The following is a 9,766-nucleotide window of genomic DNA, read 5'->3' on the forward strand; positions in this document are numbered from 1 at the left end:
TTTTTGCCAGCTATCAGAAACTAGCAGATACAGTTGGTTTCAGCTAATTTGTGATTACTGGGGCATCCAACTGTGCCAAAAGTGAAAAGTGCACCCTGAGGAAGACTGCTTACTGCATCTTGAAGACCCCTGCCCATGACCGTCGGAGGGCAGTGTGAAAGCGCCAAAAGGGAGGAGACTTATGATAATGAGTACCTAAACTAATCATAATATCCCCACCGAACTCTTGGGAACCTAATGAATATGCATGTTTGTGTATAATAAATACCTTCTTGCTTAACCCCTCAGTGTGCAAGTTAGGAAAAGCAACCCCCCTTGCACCCGGTGCTGTAATAAACATACCTGCTTTATAACTCTGAGTTGTAGACTCTGATTTCATGCTTCACAAGTGCAATACAGCCAGTTACTTGAATTTGCCAGCAGAATGCCTTTGTCCTGTTAGGATATTTCTGCAACTTTATTAGTTTAAATATCTTTAATTGTTTTAACCTAAAGAAAATAATCATTAAGTATACCAATCTGGAGCTAGAAGGGACACAACTTGTTATTTGCATTATGCGACTGTAAAGCAGTTCAAAATACAGTTAAATTGCAAGTTCAGTACGCATGTTAAGTTTGTGTATGCCACCCACCCCATTAGGTCTCTCATGCCTGACTAAGCCTCAAGAACATTTGCAATTCAAATACATATGTCTTCTGCTCCCTGCAGAATTCAATCCAGTTTGAAGAAAGGCAACACCTGAGTAAGACAATAAAGAAATAAAAGGCTAGGACCATTCACATTGTGCCTTCAACAATGTATTTCCTCGTAAGTATCAAATCAGTGGAATCTATGTATTCTGCAAAAAAACAGTTTCCATGGAAGCCGGAAGAGCTTACAGCATAGCTAGCTAGTACTCCTGACCTGCCTCCTTGTCTGTGCACCCTACTCAGTTTACATCAGTGAGCTGTTAGATTTACAGATTGCCTAGATGACTCTTCAAACAAATGTTTAATTTGTAAGAAGTGTAAAGGCAAATCTGAAATATGTTCTCTCACAGCGGGACTGTGGAGAAAAGCAATGAGACCTTAAAGGGTTTTTTTTGTGGCATCATTTTTAAATAGGCTTATGAGTCTATTATTGGATTTCAGATATCTAGCCCAGAAACATCCCATCAGTATTCTTCATGAAAGGTTTTGTATAACTCAATAAGATATTCTGTTTCAAACTCAAGCTCTGTTTGGCACTTGAATGTGATGTGGGGAGCTGTGTTTTGTGGGTTTGGAAGGCAGGTTTCTTGTTTGTTTTTCCCTTTTAACTGTACATAGAATTAATTTTATGCACCACACAGCTCTTTCAATCTGTTCTTGACTACCAACAATAACACAAGCCAAGTCTGGCTTCAGTCCTCTACAAACCAGCAGTACTGCGACTAATTCCCAACAGATGCTCTTCCCCCAGCTTTGCTACTCTTTCAAAAAATGTTATTCTTTTCCAGAGGGCCTTTTCCAGTTCTCTTGTATGATCTTGCAACACATATCCTCCTGTATAGTAACTTCCCCACAGATTACAGATGTTTTGTTACTGTAGAAGCAGACTTTGCTACTTCTCTGCCATGATCTCTCGCAGTCTTGTGATAAAGGAAAGCAAAATCAGGGGTTGGAACAATACGACCTCTAGTCCTTCCACTTACACCAGCAGTGTACCAGTCATTCCAGAAGGAATCAGGTATTACACCTTGGTGCTATTAGTCCCATTATCGCCTCACTAACATACGCTCACCTTTGAATTATGTATTTCCACAATACATTCAGAAAACATTTTTAAGGTAACAGAGAATGTATTTCATATCAGAGAACAGGAAATAAGAGAAATTAATTTGTTTCTTTGAATTGATCTTACATGGTAAGGACAAGGATAAGATGGCAGACTGATTTGTCTACCACAATGGTTTAATAGTTTGAGTTACTGCAGTTTCTCTGGAAGTATCATCAAAACTTTTTTCATGAATATACTTCACAATGTATTCTATTTGTGGGTTGTTTTTTTGGATTCTTTTAATAAAACTAGCAGCTCTTATCCTGTGATATCCTTAAGCTATACATTTTTTCATCTCTCCAAACTGACCTGAAGAATTAATACTAAAAATCTTTTTTTTCAAGATTTCTCATTTATTTTACTTTCACTTGAAGGTGACTTTAATTATTAAGTTACCCTAAATAAATTCACACACAATACGGACAAAAGGGAAAAATTATTCAAAAAAAGTATCAGTATTTTTTCTACTATTGTTAAATTGTGCCTTTGCAACACATGGCCAGTTCTCATTAGCCCAATGAAAGACTGCTAAATACATTCAATTAATGGATGAATAGATCCAGAAACACAGTTTCATAGTTGTTCAAAGAATAATAAGCATCACATCACTGAAGAATACATGGGCCTGAGAAGGCAGAGTAAGAGAATTGCAGAGGCTGGAGACCTGAACAAGAAAGATGCAGTTAGAAAATCAGCTCAGAGAGAAGAAATTCGTTTCATTTTCTTCATGGCATAAACTTTAAGAAAAGTATTTTCCACAGGACTATTCCAGAGGAACTGTAGTAAACAGGAAATGGCAAACAGGAAATGGTTCCAGTCAGATCAATATACATGATGTGGGCCAGATCTACTGACCAATTATGTTAATTTACCTATTTGTCACCAAATAATTGCAAGAAAAAATAGAAAACACTGATCCCAAATCAAATAAACCCATGACTTACCTGATCTTAAGTTAAAAATCACATGATAGCATTTGTGGTTTTCTCTCAGGAACATCTGGGGTGTAATCCAGATTTCATCCATACTGGTAATCCTGGAACAGATGGATTTACTGGTTGAAATGGTTATTGGTTGGAGAAGGTAAGAGTAGAGTGGCCACTTTAAAAGGACTACAACTTGTAATTTTCCACAGTTAATTTAAGTTTAAAAAACAGATTGGAACCTAATAATATTAACATTAACCACTGTTATGCTGTTAGAAGCACCTGCCTTATATTCTGCAGGAAGCACATCAGAGGCCACCAGGCCGTAAAGGTTTATTAAAATAAACTATGAATCTAGAAATATACGAGCTCTATACTATGAATGATCTCTTTACTTAGCACTAAGTTTTGAAACAGAATTAATGAGATTTTAAAACAACTTTCTCTTATGCCTATTTTTCTCTGTCAAAGACGTATCCTTAACTTCACCCTGCCTTTCTCCATCCATAGCTTTCAGGCTTTTCAAATTCAGTAAACTCCTAAGTACTTCCCAGACAGGAAAAGTCTTCCCATTGCCCCTGAAGCACAGTTATTGACATGTTTTGCAGTCAAAGGAGCTTGCCTGCCACTCTGGTATATCCCCATGCCAGATCCTGTCCTTCTTCTCTCCTTGCGTGGCTGCCTGCAGGAAGCACCACACTTCAGAAAGGAAATGTCATCCAGGGGCATGTAGCATCCTGCTCCTTCCAGGATGTCTAACTTGATTCAGAGCACAGTCCTAGGACCTGGATACCAGAAAATCTTCCCAAACATACTTTTTTTAACTACACAGTAACACACATTGAAGAGCTTATACTATCTTTCACATTTGTATGACAGCTATCACTCACACAACTATCCTCTATCCCTGCAGGGGTTGCAAGTAATTTGAAGGGATAGTCAGTAGTAATTATTTTTTCTCAGTCAGTAAAATACAGCCAGCCCCTTCACCTAAATTCACCAGACTTTCAACTGACTTTTGCATAGTCATTTCTTGTGGCTATACAAGAAGCTTTTACATATCTTAGAGCCAGGAAACACTACTTGACAAATAGCAGAATTGTCAAAAAACCTGGATTTCAAGAGGATTAAAACTGTAGTCAAGCTTGGTGAATAGCTCAACAAGAAGGGAGAAAGCTTCTGAGATACTGAAGTGTTTCAAAATTTATAAATTTCACACTCTTTTGGCTGTTGAAAACCTTTTTTATTTTTCCTTTCCCAAATTACTTTTCTTTTTCACACAGATGTTTTAGTAGTCAATTACAATTTAGATATCAAAGTTGAAAATAAAAATCGAGGCATGGCTGTTTTTGAAAACATGTGGGATTTGATCACTGTTTGCTGAGCAAGTAAAACTGTTTGTAGGGCAAGTAAAAACACTTCCCATATGTTCAAGAGACAGTTGCTGCCATAAGCTTTACAAGACTTCTCCAGCATTTCCTTTACAGGCTTCCCTCTCTCATTGACTAAATGCTGCGTAACATTTCACAGAATCATAGAATCATCCGGGTTGGAAAAGACTTTTAAGATCATCAAGTCCAACCATCAGCCCAGAGCTGCCAAGACCACCACTAAAGCATGCCACCAATGGTCTCATCTATATGTTTTTTGAGCACTTCCAGGGACGGTGATTCCATCACTTCCCTAGGCAGCCTGTTCCAATGCTTGATCACCCTCACTGTGAAGAATGTTTTCTTAATCCCCAATCTAACCCTCCCCCCCCCCCCCGCCACAGCTTAAGGCCATTTCCTCTCTCTGTTTTCCTCTCTCTGTTTTCCTTTCTCTGTTTTCAAAGCTCAATTTTAATATTGGGTTGAGTTGCTCTCATTTTTTTCATTGCTTCTTCCTCCACCCTCCAGCACTGTCTGAGAACTCTCATTTGTTCTTGTGGGTTTTCTTTGTAAGCACTTGTTCTCTGAAGGCTTGCTAGAGAATGGGAAGGGGGGAAGAAAATTCTACTTTGTTCTTTATGTGCTCCTGAGTTATAGTTCCCAGAGACACTTGTGTGGTGGGAATTAACACTGACGAGAATTATGGGGCTGTAGTCTTCCACAAATTTTGAGCACTTAATGCTTAACATATATTTTATTCTAAGTTTTGGTGCTTATTTATTGTTTTCCCTTGACATGAAAGCTTAGATAATGCAAATCTAATAAAACATATTTCACCTCAGTTTTACAGGCTATCTGCCATAAATTGTATATTCCTGAGAGTGGAAAAGAGAATAGAGGAATATCAGATAAGCTTAGAAATTAGAAATAAACCAAAGGGGAAAAGGAATGCTTTTTTCCCAGTGGCCTCAAAATAAAGCAACCCGATGAAGTACTTGATGGCTATAAAGCAGTAGTTATAGAAGTTCTAATAATCGATTTGTAGCCTCCTCTAGCTCCACTGAAATAAAAATTCTCTCTTAAAAATATCCCTCTATGTCAGGTTCTTTCTAACTGCATGTGAACTCACACAGAAGCCCTGCTATTTATTTCCTCCATTGTTTCCTGTGTAAATGTCATTAGGGCTAGGACTATTAAAGATTGAGACATCTCAAAGATGGTGTCAGGGAACAGCAAGGACAGCTTCACCTAGTGGAGGAGCACAAGGGGTGGTGCACAGTATCACTACAGAGGCAATGACTGCAGTGACACATTAGAAGGAGATTTGATTTCTGGATGTTTGAGACACAAGATCCCAGTTAGAGCTTAGGGCCTGTAAGGTTGCCTAATAGCGGTTGACCAAATAATCCTAAGAAAGAGTCTATTTGTTCAGATTCTCTCAGGGCAGCTGAAAGAAGCAGCTCAAGATCTATCTTAAGTGGCTGCAAGTCCCAAAATTCCAGTCCCAGAGGTTGTTTGCAGTAAGATACTATGACTGAAATATAGTGCATCCAGGAGTAGTAAGGTAGACTGCTAGTATCAGTTAAAAAATTTGAAGGAAACATATCACTGCTTTGCTCATCCTCATGCACTGTTTTGTCTAAGATCAGTTTACTTACTGAAATGGTGCTTAAGAGAAAGATTAACATGGTTTAGTGGACTAGGCCTGCTATTTAAAAAGTAATATAGGTGTACTATGTTTGTATAAATACCAAAAATAATGAAAGAAAAAAAATACACTTGACAAAAGGTCACATGAAATGAAGTATTAATAGCTATGGAACAGCGGAAAATGTAAATATAACATGCAAACCTTATGTCCTGATTTTTGAGACTTACACCAGTCTTGGTACTCAAGGCTAAAGCTAGTCTAAGAAATAACACAGATCACTGCCTTTTCAACAGTTCTAATTCCACCAATATATACCTTTCGCTGCCATTTGCTTTAAGGGAAATCAGAGCAAAATGGCTGTCGAGGTTTAAGCCCTGTCGGCAAGCCAGCCACACAGTCTCTCTCTCACACACACCTCCCCCACACACACACTTCTTGCCCTCCCCCTGCTCCCGGAGGGATGGGGAGGAGAATCAAAATAATGCAACTCCCATGGGCTGAGATAAGAACAGTTTAGTAACTAAGGTATAACACAGATCACTGCTGCTACCACCAATAATAATAAGGGAAATAACAAGGGAAGAGAACACAAGACCTCACCACCCACCGACCATAACTCGCCCCACCCCTCCCGACCAAGCACTGACCAATGCCCAGTTCAACCCCGCAGTCCACCATCCCTTCTGGGTAACTCTCAGTTACATCCTGGGCATGACATGCTGTGGTATGGAATACCTCTTTGGCTAGTTTGGGTCAGGTGTCCTGTCTCTACTTCCTCCTGGCTTTCCCTCCTCCCTGGCAGAGCATGAGGCTCAGAAAGTCCTTGGCCAGACTAAACATTTGAGCAGTAACTAAAAACACTGGTGTTATCAGGCATGTTCCCAAACCAAAAGTCAACAACACAGCACTCCACCAGCTGCTGAGAAGGAGAAAAAATGACTGCTACTGCTGGACCCAGAATGATGGCAAATGAAATTGCTCTGATACGAATCATTAAATAAGGAAAGGCATCTACCTCTTCACATGGTTTTGGATTGTCATGTCCAGAGTGGATGTCATACATGACTATGTGTATGTATCAAAGGAATTCCTCTCTTCCAGAAGACCTTAAATAACAGAATAATTGAACTATTTCTAGGTGAATAAAAGGGAATTGCACACCATGATTTATGGAGAAGAAGCAGGTTGGTTTAATCACTGGAGTTTTTAAAACTCATTACACTTCCTGCGATCCACTGAGCAAATCTATTTGCATAACTAGGTTTTAAATGCAAATCAGATAGAGTTTTACTAAGTGGATGATTTGTACAATACAGCCTCTAGGTCTCTTGCAGAATTACTTTAATGAGGGAATGCTTCTTTAATTATGCTGAAGGCCGATTACCCCATTATAGCCACATTGTTTTGTGGATTGCATATAATTTTGCCGTTTCCAAAGATTCCCTGCCATAATTCTGAAGAAAATGCAAACAGCAAGCAGACACTTGAGACACATTAGGCAAGAGATGAAGATGCTTTAGTGAATTCAATTTAAGCTGCAACATTGAAGTGATTTTGTTGAATAAAACATAATGCAATAATGAGTCTGTGTATGTCAACTCTGCAGAGAAGATAATAGCTTGAGAGCTGGCTTTCCTTTCCTCCTTTCTAGATTCTTCTTTTCTTAGACTCATTAGTCAGAGACAATGCTGCAAACAGAAACCTTTTTTGTATATGCTTTATTTCAGTTGAAATATATTTCCCTACACTTGTATTTTACAGTTGCATTTCACAGTTGAATTACATGTTAAAGGAATTAATTTGTCAGCTTCAGAGCAGCACTAATGAGATTTCATGCTGCATATTTTTTTACCCTTTTATGACTGATGTTAATGATAATGATGTATAGATCACTTGAGATCACTTGGTGATGTTTGCTGCCTTTTTAGAGAGGAATATTTACAAGTTTATGCAATTAAAGGAAAATAAAAACCTCAGTTATACTCTGTACACTTTTTCCTCATTCTACTTTCTTACATCCTTCTCTTTATAGATAACTACGCTGCTGCAACAAGGCCACGAGCCGATCATGTCAAGAGTAAGGAATGCAAATGACACTTAGAAGGCTTGAAGTTTGGACCTTCTTTGCTCTTCTTGGAGGGGCTCAAATCTGAATTACATACAGGTAGGTCTTTTGTGACTGCAAGGACATTCATCTTTACCAGGAACAAAAGAAAGATAGAATGTTAATATTAAAGTTCAGTTAAGTACAGCACAGCTATCATGTTGGGGATTTTTAAAACTTACCAAAACATCTATAATCTGATATTTGTAAATGGGAAAGCAACTCCTAATCCTTGTCTCTGCACTGTTTCTTAAGTTATTTCTAGCCTGAGCTTTTACAGAACAGTTTTAGAAAGAAGCACTGTCTGCTTTCATGACACAAAACCTTTGCTACAGAAAACTTCCTGGACTCTATAATTGTAGCATACTGGCAGTATTTCAGCTTTAAGGGAAGTTCATTCATTTATTCATGAAGTCATCATTTTCTATGGAAAGGAATGTTAATAAATCAAAATCTTAGCCATTCATAATTTAGAGGGGTGCCTCACCTTGCAAATTCAAATGGTTTTAATGGTTTGGCACCATTTTATTTAGTCTCCATTGAATGAAGAATAGCTAAGAACAGCCAAGCTCACACATCATTACATCTGTGAATCAAGGGAAAAAACAAGAATGAAATCTTTCATAAAGACAAAGCAGCAAAAGGAACTAAAACATTATTTATAGGAAAAAAGAGGCAGACAACCTTTTTTGTTTTATTAAGACGTTTGAAAATACTGTGCCTTGGAAGATAATAAAATTCTTAGGGTCTGCAGGATACTGAGAGTTCAGTTTGGAAGTTGGTTTACCCCAGAGGTCTCTGGCATATCTGTCCATGGCAAAGTTAACATCCATTTGCCTTTGGGGGAAGGCTGATGAATTTGGGTGCACTGGTGACACAGACAATGTTTTGCCATTATTGCAGTGTGATGGCCACACTCTTGCAAAAGGTGTGCAGGGACTCCAGGAGAGCAGCAACTACAGAAGAGTTTTAGAGCTGGTCAGAGCTGTCCTTGCAGTCTTGTTTGCTCTTATCTCTGTTCCTGTTCTCACAAGCCTCATTTTTTTGCTGTTTGAGTCTGGAGAATTTAATTTAAAAAACAGAACAATTTAAATTCAGAGTTACTGAGAGCAACTTTATAATTTAGGTGGGGCAATAGGAAAGATGTTATGAATTCCAGGGGAGTTCTTAGCTTGTGATAATTAAAAGAACGAATCACAGGAAAGAATATGCGCTATTAAGAGAAGATTGTAGGAACTACAAATGATAGCATACATGTTATTTCAGCAGAGGAATAAATAAATGAGTCTACATTCTCCTATCTCTATACCTTACTTCTCAGCCCTTAGTGAGGAATAGATCATGCTGATTGCAATCAGATGGAAGGTATCCATTCCCATCTCTTGAGTCAGAAATGTACTATATTTTCAATAGGTAAAGAAGAAAGAAGCAATTTTCAAACAGTTGTTTGACGCAGGAAGGTTAACTCTAAACTTGTTTATGTCATCATATCTACTGTGCTCATTACCTCAGATGGTAGCAGAAACGAAACTTCAGCAATGGCATAATGAATGGATGAGATCTGGCTATTAACCCCTTCTAAAAAACAAATACTGGAAATGCTGCTCTGTTTTCTGCTGGGTACCATTTTGTATCCCCTGACTCTTCTCATTGACCTGTTCCGAAAATCCTCCTCATGTCACTGATGTTCAGAACAGTGAATCTGTGCTTGTTACACATGTAGAGGCTGAAGTGGCAGTCAGAAAATGTACTGGGACATGAAGATGGCTCAGTTGCTGCAGGACAGGACATCTATGCAATCCTCAATTGTTTGTGCATGACCCCTGTTAGCTGTGTCATTCGTGAACTTGCTTTATTGTGGTAGCCCCAAGGCAGGGATTATTGCTTGCACTTTGGTGACTGATGGTGTAGACCTAG

This window comes from Pezoporus occidentalis, unplaced genomic scaffold (assembly GCF_034315485.1).
Source record: "Pezoporus occidentalis ecotype Australia unplaced genomic scaffold, CSIRO_AGI_Poc_V1 ctg60, whole genome shotgun sequence".
NCBI lineage: Eukaryota > Metazoa > Chordata > Aves > Psittaciformes > Psittacidae > Pezoporus > Pezoporus occidentalis.